The sequence below is a fragment of the Corvus kubaryi genome, unplaced genomic scaffold, assembly GCF_017639235.1.
Source record: "Corvus kubaryi isolate FWS band 111438036 unplaced genomic scaffold, C.kubaryi_AGA036_p1.0 37395, whole genome shotgun sequence".
Classification (NCBI taxonomy): domain Eukaryota; kingdom Metazoa; phylum Chordata; class Aves; order Passeriformes; family Corvidae; genus Corvus; species Corvus kubaryi.
Genome location: NW_024581134.1, coordinates 1,159,344 through 1,173,038, shown reverse-complemented (window position 1 = coordinate 1,173,038; position 13,695 = coordinate 1,159,344). Strand labels below are relative to the sequence as shown.

The following is a 13,695-nucleotide window of genomic DNA, read 5'->3' as shown; positions in this document are numbered from 1 at the left end:
TCTCTTTTCTTTTTCTCTCTTTTCTTTTTCTCTCTTTTCTTTTTCTCAGCAATCAATCCTATGCCTTGATTTTCTTTTAACATTTTGCATATCATATACTCTGATTTATCACAAAAAATGCATGTTGCATATGCAACTAGTAAAGAGCACTTATGGTCCTGCTTTTGACAGAACAAGTCATTTGAGCCAGCTGCAGTAAAAATTTCCTGATTTGGATTAATGAGCAGGAGAGTGATTGCAAATTCAAGAATTTTCTGATGTAGGGAGCCTGGAAACAGCTATAAAACACAGAACAAATGCACCCTATAATGTACTTCGTTCATTTATTTTGTACCATAAGGATAGTTTTGTTTTAATTATTTATGATAATAAACTTGTAAATAAGGCATTCTGCTATATTTTGTAATGATAATGAAACTTGAGTGATGCAGGGCCTCTCCACAGCATCCTGGTATTAAACATCTCTTGCAAACAGATTAAGGAGTTGGTCATGTGCGGTTTTAGGAGCTGGTTTGTTACTTAAGTAGGGGTTAAAACCTTGTTTTCTCTTTCTCTCTTATCTTTCCCCTCCCTTCCAGTTAAGGGGCCTAATGCTGTTTCATCTATCAGAAATAGCCACTGTTAGAAAGAAGCTCTTAATTTAGGCTCAGTATCCTGCACCTTTTAATGGATGAGAGCTCAATGAAAGCATCTTAACATTTCCAGACATTCTCAGCAAACTTATAGTGAGTGTCACAAATCTGCTCTTGGACTGCTTTTATTATCATGCTCAGTGTAACAAGGAGGAGTCGGAAATACAATTAAAATGGCCTTTGCAGGTCACCTGTAAAATCTTTATGTGCAAATTATGGCAGGTGCAGCTCAGAGGCTCTACAGTAGTTCATTTCTAATGGCGTGACTTCTTTCCTCTCACTGGTGATCTATTTAAGCAAAAGTTATTGAAGCAAAAGGCATTTCCTGGGGAATTAATGATTGTGTGGGAGGAGTTGATAACCTAAAGTAGAAGTGAGGGCCATCTATCCCAGCCCATCATTAGTCTCCAGAAAATGCCTTGTAAATCAGATCACTGATTTACTGATTTTTTTTCTTTTTAATATTTTTGACTGTTCAATTTCCTTTTTTTTTTTTAAGAGAAAAAGATAAAGAGCATTACCAATTTGCTGTCTGTGTTTTTAACGATGCTCAGATACTGTGCTTATATTTATTTAATCTGTTTTAACCTGGTAGATTGATGATGTACTAAGCAGTGCTTAAAAACTTGACAAATAATAATAATGTATGGACCATTTATCCAGAATTAATGCCTCTCTTCTAGCCACTCGGAGTACTTTTGCATTTGTTAGTATTTTATTAATTTGATATTTATTAGCCTCCTGAGTGCTAAAATTGAAGTGTTACTTTGCTGTTGGTGATAATGCAACTAAAAAGTGAAAACCACTAAATAGAGTATTTATGGGAACATTCAGTTTATGTTTAAACCCTTGCAACATGAAGAGGGGGGTTATGTTTTCTGGTACGTATTGCAAATAGAGATGCTGTAATACCAACTCCTTATCATTGAAAAGGGAGGTTAATTGAGCTGTAGGTACCAGGACTAAGACATGGGCAATAGGAAATGGTTCCAATCCTGCTGCTGCCACTGATGAATCCTGTGGCCATGAACCAGCCCTTTAATTTCTCCATGCCTCAGTTTCTCAATGCTTGTTGCTAATGGCAATTAACTGCTTAACTAGTGTTTGCGTATTGTTTTGAACTAGTAGCTGTTAGGAGAGCCTTTGTTGCCAAATTTGTAAATATTAACAACGGAAAAAAATGGGGGATTTATCTGACAGCTTCCAGGTTTGGTTTCCGTCGTTTGGTGTGACACACAGTCCCAGTTTCTCCCTTTGGCTGATGATTTCTGTCAGCATTATGAGATGGAGGCCTGTAAAATATTAAATCTTATAGATCAGATCTGACTAAAAAATCCTATTTAGACTAATACTCTGATGTGATTGTGTTGTAATCCAGTGAATTAACAGGACGATTTTTAAAAAGTAAGCTATGTTTTATTCAGGGAAATACTTAACCAGAATCTGTGCAGAATTGAGGAGTGTAGTTGGTACAGTTTCCTTAAGAGGGTTTATCCTTGTTGAGCTGACCTGACAGAAACCCATGAGATCAGTAAGAATTGATACACCTTGCTCTCCATAAGGGCAACTGAGATATGGAGGGACCAAGACTATTTCTGTTCAGGTAGTGAAGCACTGACGCATGGGAGAAAAGAATCCAAGGAGCCATATGAGCAGATGCTTTTATATTTATAGAGTATATTCTTCCTGATATTAATTTGGTACAATACCAGTTAAAAGAACATAAAGCTGTAGTTCTGTCTTATGACTGCTCCTTAATGTGTTTAATATCTGGCCAGCAATAGTGAAGAAATCCACACGGCTGCAGCCAGATGACCTCCTTGAAGCTGAAATAATTAATTCAGATGTTTAAATCATCAGAATAAGCAAAGGTAGATGTGAAATGAGGCTATACATTCCCCTCAGAGGAAAGAGTGAACTTTCTAGCTGGTGTTTGACTTCACATTAGGCTCAGTTCATTCTGCTCCTTTCCTCAGCTCTGTCAGGGCTCGTGGTCTGATGTTGGCATCATGGCTCAGGGTCAGGCTGGATCTGTCAGAGCCCTTGGTTTTGTCTCTTGGGATTGTCTGAACAACTGGTGGGTGTTACATGGCTATAAAATCCACTCTGTAGGATTGTTTTCTTGAGCAGATGTTACACTGGCTTTAGAGCTGTAATTATTCTTTATTTTTGTCTGGTTGCTTGAAACTGGCATTTAAAGAATGACAGGTTCTGTGGTAATATAGAAATGAGGGGGGTTGAATTACATATACAGTGTGTTAAGTTAATGTGAGGAGAATAATCCACATTGTGAAAATGAGAGAATCCTTCCTAGACCGACAGAAAAACACTTTTTTTTTTTTTTAGGCTTTCGGTGTAGCAATGCAAGACTTTCAAGTGGAAAATTGTTAGTTTACTATAATGAATTGAAACGTGAAAAAAACAAATATTTAGTTAATTGCCTCATAAATCTGTCTGTTACTATCAGTGAAATTAAATTGATAAACAGTTCTTTAAAATTAATTTCCACATGGCAATGTGCAGATTTTATTTTATTCAAACCCTATTAGATATTTGTATGAAAGAAAACATAAATTTAAAGGGTATGTGTGACAAAACACACATTTCCTACCATGGGTTCTGAGGTTTTAATACATTTGGCGTAATGAGGAGAACTCAACATTTGTTATTTTCAAAGGCAATACCAGCTGAAAATTGAAGTACATCATATCCTTGTGATTGTATCATGTCATTTGCTGTCAATACAGCTGAACTTGGAGTCCTTTTGCTGCTGGGGTCAGAGGGCCGGGCACAGGATGCTTGAAGGTCTCATGTGGGTTTGGGCTCCTGCCAGGGCTGAAAGTGCTGCAGGAGCCCGAGGGGAAGGTGGGATCTCTCAGGAGGACTATGAAGCTTATTTCTGGTGCTGAGAGGAGGAGTTTGGTGTTCTGTGGTCCTGTATTGCCTCCACAACCACAACTTTTCCCAATCCTGAGCCTGCTGTAGTAGCTCTCGCAGGCCCTTGTTATGAAAGGAGGTGGGAAGCTGAGTGCTCTTGTACTTTAATCACCTAATGACATTATGCCCTGTGCAGTATCAGTTTGTCAAAGTAAGTGGGGCACTACACAAAATTAAATCATTTGATATACTCCATCCTTCCAGCAAATGTAATAAGAACATCCTTTCTGACCTCTCCCAGTGACATTCAGCAGGAGAAAACTTGTCTCACGGTGTATGACCCAGTGTTCTGGAAAGGCACATAAAGATAATTCCTCCTTGCTATGTGGTGGTGTTAGATAGTCTTAAATTTCAACTTGGTAGTTGTCATCTCAGAGCTCAGAGGTGGATGAATGGTTGCAAGTTACAGCTGGTCTTAGGGTAAAGTTTAATGTCTGAGAGCTGGGACTCCTCAGTTTTCTTTCCTTAGCCATCTCTTCTTGAATGACTGTCATCACCTGGCTTAAATTTTCATTCCCTCAGTTGTTTTGCTTGACAATAGTTGCTCCATCCCAGAGGTGTAATTGGGCATGGCTTGATCTGATTCCTAAAGTGCTTTAAGATCCCCAAAGAAACCAGCTTCAGGGACAAAATATTAGTGATAACAGTGACCTGTAAGACTTCAGAGGAAGGAGGTTGCAAACACATTTTCATTTAACTTTAATAATACTTTAATAATCAAAAGAAGAAATGTAATGTTTAATATTTAAACAAAATTGCATTCCCTTTCTTCTCATGTTAAGTGAATATTAAAGCAGGATGGAAGCTAGTTTACATATTTTTACACTAGACTATTTTATTATTAAATAGTGAAATGCGCTGGAGTTGGCCAGCCTCCAATGAATATGATTCAACTTACATTGCATTTTAATCTGTGCATGTTACATAGTATAATATTTCTATTAGACAAATGGTTGATGGTAGTGAATTAAAAAAGGATGCACTTTTGTTAAGTATCCCATTGTGTTCATGTTGTAAAAATAAGTGATACTCATTTGCTGATTGACAGCAGAAGGGACAGAAATAGGTTTTTGGAGTGCAAATAACTGTAATTTAGGATGCAGTAACCCCTGTGTCTGGTCTTAAAAGTGCAGGGTATTGTTAATGCTGGGGAATGTGCACATGGGATTCTCCAGAGACTAAAGAGCACAGGAGCTTTCTCTCTCTTTGCCTGTGGTGCCCCCCAAAAACACCTGTGAATTCTCTTCTCACGTGTTCAGTACAACAGAATCTTTTTTAAGCAGTGACATTTTTGGACCTGATGTGAGTAGTAAACCTCATTCGAGTTAAGACAGTAATTTTCAGATGAGTTGTGCAACTCCTTGCCACAGCATATTCTGTTTGAGAGCATTCTTTGGAGAAGAGTCTTCTAGAAGTGCTAAATATAAATATTCCAGGTCCTCTGTACTTAACACACAGCTTCATGTGCCCAAATTTTCTCAGGGCCATGGCAGTATTTTGGGGAGTGCTTTGCCCTGTTCCCAGGGGCTTTACTGGGCCTGGGGCCTGGTGCCTGTTGTCAGAGGCAGGATGGGTTAAACAGAGCTTTGGTCTGACCTCCTTCTGGGAGTCTGGCCTTAAGTGGCCTTGTTTTCTTCGTTGTGATATTTCAGTCATTCATGAAGTCAGTTATAGATGTGAGGTTTCAAACACATTGAAAACATAATGGGGGAAACAGATACAGTTTCTGCTTGTCTCTGGGGAGCTGCAGTACTGGGATAATCATTTGCATCACACCCACCTTAAAAATTCAAGTAATTTCAGACATGAGGTTGTAGTTTTAGCCAGTCTAAATAACATTTTTGTTATGATTTTACTCTGTTTAAAGAAGTATTTTACAATATTAAGTGCTCATTTTTAGCTTGCAACTCCCAGAGCGTATTTCAAACTTGTGTAACACCTACATGCCATATCCCTAATTACACAGCATTCCCTTGTCGAGTTAAATTTAAGGGTGTTGTTTTTTTCAGGGATCATGTTACATTTGGTTTACTTTTTCTCTGTGACAGGGTCTGTGATCTGCTGCTTGGTGTGTGTGTGTGTGTGTGTCTGTGTCAGTGCTTATTGTGGTATGGAGGCAAATTTGATTATTCCCCTGTCACTTAGTTGAGGTTTCATGTGCACAATCTGTGACATCACTAAAACAAAACAAATATGTATATGTGTATATAATTGCTCTTTAGTTCAAGGTGATAATGGTTTGTGGGGTAGATTAGGAAACTTATTTGGTATCTCACTTGATTTTTTTTTTTTTAAAGAAATTCTCAAATTTAATTTATTTACCTTTGTCAACCAGGAAATCTCTGCCGTCAATATCTATTGCACGCAATGACCATGGGAGTTCTGTATCTCTGGCATGTGCTGATTTGTACTTAGGAGTCTTTAAACTCTTGACAGTGGATAAAAAAATCTCTGTTTAGCATGAGGAATATAACAGAAAATCTAGTTTATACCATGAAGTGGCTGCGGCTTAGAGCTGGCTGTGTTTTGAGACCTGGCTTTTTTGTCATTATTAAATGGCTTGGTCCCATCCAGCCCTCATTGAATTCACTGGGAAAATTGCCAGTAGCATCAGTTGAAGTTGAACTATGCCCTTAGAGAGGATGTAAACCTCAGCAATGCTGATGAACTTTGTGCTGGTTTGGTTAAATTATTTTGTCGTACTGTATCCAGTGTTTATAAATGAGGAATAAACATTATATGTTTGCTGAAGGCATGAACAGTATTTGTTATAGATTATCTCCCTCACTAGAAGCCAAGGATGATGATAATCCATTGACCTGCTGACTCTGAATATTGTTAGGAAAAATAAGCAGAAAATATTATTATTCTCTTTTAAGCTACGTATTGAGGAAGTATACTTACAGCTTTTTACCGGCTAGGCTCATAGTTCAATGCCTTAGAAAGCCTCAGGCAGCCTAGAGAGGTAGCACAGGCAATCCAGCATTTCAGTAGCTCTAAAAGTGGCAAAATGGTAGCTGCAAATCTAATACCACCAGCAGACTCAAAGAGGGTGATATATAGCTTTCAGCTTGTCTAATTTCCAGTTAGAAGCTTTCAAAAAGAAACAGATGACAAGATGTTTGCAGAAAGAGCACAAGCCAAAGAGGGCAGGCCCCCTCTCGGGTCCTTCTTTTATTGGGAGAAGGGGAAAGGGGCGGACTGGGGGCGGACCCGGGGTGACCGGCCAATCAGACACTGCTGTTAAAGAGTTTGAGTTACATTTGGTTTTGCCCTCTTGGAACAAAGGGATTCTGAGCGCATGGCAGAGGCAAGTGTCTTGGAGGGGGAGGGGAAGCTCAGAACAGGCAGCAACAATGTATAACAGGCACCTTGTTTCTGTGAAGCTTTTTAAGGTTTGGTGGAAGAAGGTTGAAAATTCGGAGCTTGAAATGTTCTAGGTTCTTTCCATCCTGATGAGCACTAGGTCTTGTGAAGCTGAAAGATCACTGCATCTCCTGCAATTTGGTAGTGCCCAAGATGAGCAATATATTTCACAACAGCATTGAAAAGGGGATGGAGGTGGACTTGAATTTAAATTGAGAGCACCTTGCATTTATTTGATCATCTCTGTCCTTTCCTCTGGTTCTACTAAAACACATGGAGGCAATTATATAGGGTTTCAACTGAGAGAAGAATAATTTATGTAAAAGATAATTTCTTTGGCCAGACAATGTCTAAATAACAAGCAATTAAATTATATTAGGCTCACAGTACTATTTTTTGTGCACTGCAGCCTCAATCAGCCTGTACGTGTGCACTGCACACCAAGACCTGCGTGAACTTCTCCCTCAGTCTAAAATTGATGAATGAAATAGTCATCCTACTGAATTCTTAATTTTCCTGTGGTGGTATTCTTCAGCACACGTTAAGTTTAAGAACATGTGGTTAAAGAGCTGCACAGCATGTGAAAATACTCAAGGGAGCAGAGGTGCCTGGTAGTAAATGAATGCATTTATTAGAGCTGTAGCAGCACACAGAAGCATTTCTGCGATAAAATACCCAAGCAGTTGATTCTGCTGATTCATCTGTACCCAAAGGTTGTGTTAATCAGTGATTGTTTTCTGACTCTTTTAAAAGACTAGATTTATTTCTGTCTATTCTGCCATCTCTTGCATATCATTGCCAAAGTTTCAAGCAAATACAAACATGTAGATTCCATTTTTAAGGAAGCATCCTACAGGTCCCCAGGAAGTTTTGAGTTGCAGTATTAAAATTAAAAAAAATTATATTTACAAGAAAAGATAAAGACAAAACTAGAGTTCCAAAATGGTTTTCAGCTCAGGTGTAAGAATGCAATCTGTACATACTAAGTGTTAAGTTAAAAATTTTGAGTTTCTAGATATTAAAATGCATTTTAATCTTTGAAAATGGTACATGTACAAAAATAAATGGACATTTTCAAGAAATGTTTCACAATTTGAGGTGTTCAGGTGAAGGAAAAACAGACTGTAACAAGCACTGTCAGAAGATTTTTATTGATTCAAATTAATGTTATGTCTTGGGAGTAATATATGTAAAATATACTCTTTGTAGCAGTGTTATGCCACATTTGCTATTAATGTGTATGAAGAATAATGCACAGCATGCAACTAAACAAAACTGTATTCATCTGTAGTACATTAATACAAAGTGCTGGTGCTGATGGGCATGTAAAGTATGATGGCAGCTAGGAAGTTGTTAGGAGATATCTCTGAAATATAGTCCATGCTTTGGCAAAGGCTTAATGGCTTCACTGCCTTCAATGAAATCATAACAAAACCCCCAATCCAAAAAACATTTAGAAATCTGTTATATTCTGTTAAACTCAGGCAATGAAACTGAGAGTTAAGGTTTCCTATTTTCTTTCCTATTCAACCCCTTTGTAGTAATCAGTCCTCTTACAGTCACAGCACATTACCCATTTAATAAACCTTCCTAATCCAGCCCTAGTGTCCTGAATGTAATTCATTTGATGCCAAAAATGCTCTTTAATTTCACATTTATGTAAGTTTGTTAGAGTTTATCAGTGGTTTATTGCAAGTCATAATTAGAATAGTGGATTCCAGGTGTTTCTGGAAAGTTGATATCAACACCTTAATGTGCATTCATTTATTTAAAGAAAAAAAAATACGACAAAAATAACCCCATAATGTTATCTTAACTAGCTCTTTTCTTTATGAATCCGATGTTTACTCTGAGAAATACCACATGTTGGAAAGCTATTTTATGTGACTGATGTTCTAATGACTGTTTGTCTTTTTTATGTCCTTCTGAAGATGTGGTTATAACCATTTTTCTCTTTAGGTTCCTTTTTCCCCCCTTCTTTTTCTTTCAGTTTTGCTTTTGTTTCTCATACCACAAATTTGAACTGACAAGAAGACTGTAATAGGACTCCAAAACATACCTTGAACACACATTGTTAAGCAAATTACAATTGCTGATGTCATTTACACGTGTTGCCTTTCAAAGGATGAACATGTTCATTTAATTTGCTTTTTAAATATCCATAACAGTGTCCCCAAGCATTTTAATAAAACAGAAACAGTTAATTATTGCCAAATAAGGGTACCCAAATATAGTGATCTGCAGCTTGCATTTAAATGTCTTTGACAGCACTTCTCCCTTGAAGAGAAAATTGTGTAAATTGCCAGTTATTATATTTTTTAATAAATAAGTCTTGACTCTGTTTCTCTTTTCTTCCCCACCCCTCTGCAATACAGTTCAACAACCATACTTTCAGTGGGACCATTTCTATTACAGAGTGATTGAGCTCTGATTTACACATCAATTACCCAACTTCATGGAGATTTTCATGCTCCCCTAGCTGACATCAATGAAGCATAACTGCGTAAGCGCTTTATTTCATCCCAGTTTTTGATAACTCAGACTGATAACTAATCATATTGAAAGACAATGTGCTACGATACAGGAAACAATAAATGCTCCCCTTTGAAACCTCATCCGTTCTTTATATGCTTACTATTCAGGAGCTTATCTGTGCCATCCATTCCCCCACAATCGTTCCTTCCAAATTCATGGTCAGGAAAGGTTTGGGGCTGCACAATACTAAAAACAGGAGAAAACTGATGTAAAAATAGCATTTTCTAGGTACTTGGTATGTGTGGGAATAACTAAAAAGAATGAGGAATATGACAAATACTAGGCAAACCCTTAGCTTACATTTCCATAATTCATCCAGGGGTCTCTTGGGCGTTATTTTCTTTGGAGGCTTCCATCTTCTGTATTCTCTATTAAATGGGCTACAGGAATGGCATTGTTTGTAATGCAAATTGTGAAGAGACTTAGGTTACATGGATAGATAACCACTGACCATCTCAAGTGTTTCTCTGCAGAACTGTTGAACATCAAAGTCAGAATATTCTATATTTTAAAATAAATCATTTATCTTGAAGTGCACTGATAGATATGTTCTGTGCAAGATACTCTCAGTAACTATTCATGTTATGAAAAGGAAGACAGCATTAAAGTAAATGTTAAATATGAAAGATACTAAGAACTTGTAAAGCTCTTCTATCATGGCTTGATTTTTCCCTGTCAAGTGGGAAAATTACCAGGACAAAGATGTAAGCTCAGTGGTGATAAACAGAGGAAGAGGAATTTTGCTATTTTAAGTGTGGTAGTGCTTATATTGTTTATCATTAGTGAAACAAAGACTTCAGATCAGCAGGGAAGATATGTTAAGTTGGCCATATTTCTGCTTAAATATCAGATTTTGTAATTCCTCTCATTTACTTAATACATTTTATGACCTGCGAAGAAATTTAAGACCTGAGGCTGCTTTTTCCTTTTTTCTTTTCTTCCCCCCCATTTGGAATAAATGCATTAAAATACCAGTGTTTATACTGGGAGAATCTGCATAGATGAAGGAAAGCAGTTTTTCTTCCTTTGTACAGTGCTGTGGTACTCTGCTTTTACATGAAATCAATGGAGTTACGGTGAGATAAAACTGGAGTTATGTACAGGTGAACTCCCACTGTAATGTATTTGTTAGAGGTAGTCTTTCACCTAGTTTGATTGCCAGGTGAAATGCTTTTTGCCTTACTTTTTAAAGGAGAACTGCACAGGTGTGGAAAAGCAAGTATGTGTTTTAATCATGGGGGATATCCTTGTTGACCTGAGTTGGATTTCTCATGTAAGTTAAATACACTCATGAGTGGATTTTGATTTGGGATGTTTAATACCTTGTGCAGGCAGGCATATGAGTTGGTTTTCAAGGAAGCCCGATTTCTGAGTTTACTTCTCCAACTTCCTGAGTGCTTGTGGGCAAAGTGAAAACTATGAAGCAACAACCTTGGGAAAGGACTTTCAGTTCTCAAATTTGTATAATTTTATATCCACTGTGTCTTAATTTAGAAGCTCGTGTTTATTTCTTGCTTCCACAAATTACAAACATTTCAGTTTGAGAATGTCTTTCATCATTTAGGCATATCTGATATTTTAAGGGGGGGGGGGGGGTGGAACTAGTGCAGGGAAATGTTTCATTTGATCGTAGTGTGTGTTTTTGTGAATTGAGACATGTTATTGAGAACAGCAACTACTTCTTCCTTAACTTGTGGATAAATGCTGGCTTTTTTGAATGTCATTCATTTATCCTCGTGGATGTATTCTGTCACTGCTATAAAGCCTCTCTGCTCCTGCTTTTTTATTGATTCTTTCCCTATCAGGCTCTTGTTTTGACTGAATCAACAGAACTGCATTCTGTTCTCATTCATGATTTGTCTGCAACATGAGGTGTTTGATCATTTTTCTCTCTTCGACTTTTTCTTAATATCACAGAGACTACTCCCTGAAACTTGTCTGGTCTGACTTCTTTCTTCTCCTTTCTGCTCCTTCTTCAGTCTTTCAGGCTCTTTCCTAGTCTTCTGCACTTTGGGAGACTTCGGTGACTTTAGTTAGCACAACTTTGAAAATAAACCCCAAACGCTAGGGCTCAGCCTTTAGCTGGTGCTCTCATTTCATCAGCTTCCCTTTGACTCTTCCCTATAACCTCTTACTTTGTTGCAGTCTGTCCTAAAAGGTTTTTTCTTTTTCCTCCAGATCTTTTGCACCGCATCCTCTCATTTTCACCACAGATGACTGCGCTGTACTTTCCAGTGCCCCAAATTTTATTCTCCCTCTAGTTTTCCTTTTTGTAGCCAGCTCTCATCTGACTTTCATCTCGTATCACCAGATCCGCATTTTTAGCTTCCAGTCCAAAAGCTGCGTGCATGTCTGTTATCTTTTGCCTTGCTACAACCTCCTGCCTCAGCCACCTCCTCCTCTTCTCTGTTCTCCAGGGATTGGGCCAGATTGTCCCTGCAGCCGTTGTGGGCTGCAATGGGGGTGAAGGTGCAGCTCTGCCGTCCGCACTGACACCCTGCAGGCTCACACTGTGGCCTGAGCACCTGGCCTGTCACAGGGCATCAGCTCACCACTGTCCCTTAGGGTGCTGTAGCTGAGAAGAATGACAAATGGATGTATGTTGCTCTGATTGCAAAGAATTAAATACCAAATGCTGTTACTGAAAACGCATTTGCAGCCTGCCCCCAATGTTAACATACCAAAACAACAATACGGTTGTAGTTGCTATTCTTTCTGCCATATGCAGCACACTGGTAATTTGTAGGTTGGTGGTCTCATGTGCTCCTGTACTATTCTTACTGCTCGCCGTTCCTGATTTTCTCAGATCTATATACAGACTTGCCCATTCAAATTCAATTATTAATCTAATAAGTGGTAACAAAACAGTCGAGCTCATGTATCCAAACCGCATTGTCATGTAACAGTTGTGTCTAGGGAACTGTCCTCTCGGATATAGTGAATATTGTGACCTACAGCTGTTTTCTTCTAAATCTCTTTTTAAAAAATGTTTACAAAAGTCTGTATTGTGATATCCTGCTCTCCTGGCTTTAGAGGAGTCATAGGAAGTATTTTTCATACTAGTGAGAGAGACTGAACTCTGGTGTTTCTCACAATATCTGACTATAGTTTTCACTGACACCTTCACCACTAATCGCATATCTGTATTTCACAGAACATTAGTTAAGCTGAAAATTAAACATAAGTCGCAGAGATTGCATTGTGGCCACATTAAAAATTTCTGGAGAGCATCCCATTAGATTCTCAGTGCACTGCAGCCTCAAGATCTAATCAGCATCTCTCTTTGAATTACAGCATCTCTCTTAGAATAAATTGTTATCCTAATCTGTGTACAATCTTACAATATTTGACTTCCCATAGCCACAATCAGTGCCATGTCAAGCATTCTCATAGCAAAACTACATTTGCAGAGAAAGAAGCCAAGTAATGGACCTGACAGGATGAACAACCACTTCCTTTTGCATAGATACTTCCTTTGCTTTGCCATTTGACTCTGCCAGTGGAAAATTTGAAATGCAGAATGCAGCTTTAATTTATTCTCTTTTGTGTTCTCACAAGAGAATATGTGAGAGTGAGATTTGGATTGAAGCAGAGGTAGCAATTTACTTAGGGTTTTGCTTGTGTTGTAACATGGATTCTCACAGTTTTGTAGTCTGTAAACATAGTTGGGGTCTAGGGCTTGAGGTGTGCCTTTGCACTCACCTCTTGGGTGCCTGAAATAGAAATCTTTCATACACACAATAAAAGAGAAATACCTTCATTATGTTGTGTTGGAAAATACTGTATTTTCAAACTTTTAATGTTAACATTCCAAACACTGTGTTAAGTTACTGCCTTTTAAAGTGATTATGCCACTTTGAGTTATGCCAATGCTGTTTTCATAATTTTTGAATTTGTGGTTTTGTAATGTGTCATAAAGCATATCTTAGTAGTCATAGGGTCTTTGCTGCTTTTTCTCAGATAGGATATGGTATAATGCCTCACTTGGTTTCCTAAATACTTTGCATGCTTGTGACCTTAGCTGGCTTTTAGATAACAAAATTCTGGAACCTCACATGAAGGGTGAGATGTGTTGTGTGCTGTACTCTCTGTACTCACTGTGTTCAGTGGCCAGATTCAGTTTGATTTGAATGTGTCCAGGATTTCACCCTGAAACCCCAGGCCAAGGAGGCCATTGGGAAGCTGTAAAATGCAGCTCTAAGTTTCATGAATAATTCTTTCTGAA

The 13,695-nt window shown here is 38.1% G+C and overlaps 1 protein-coding gene across 6 annotated transcripts in view; it reads left to right on the top strand.

The window, feature by feature from the left end:
- Window positions 1-13,695, top strand: part of AFF2 (AF4/FMR2 family member 2) — a 303,503-nt gene that overhangs the window by 36,618 nt on the left and 253,190 nt on the right. The gene's annotated exons all lie outside the window — the stretch shown is intronic.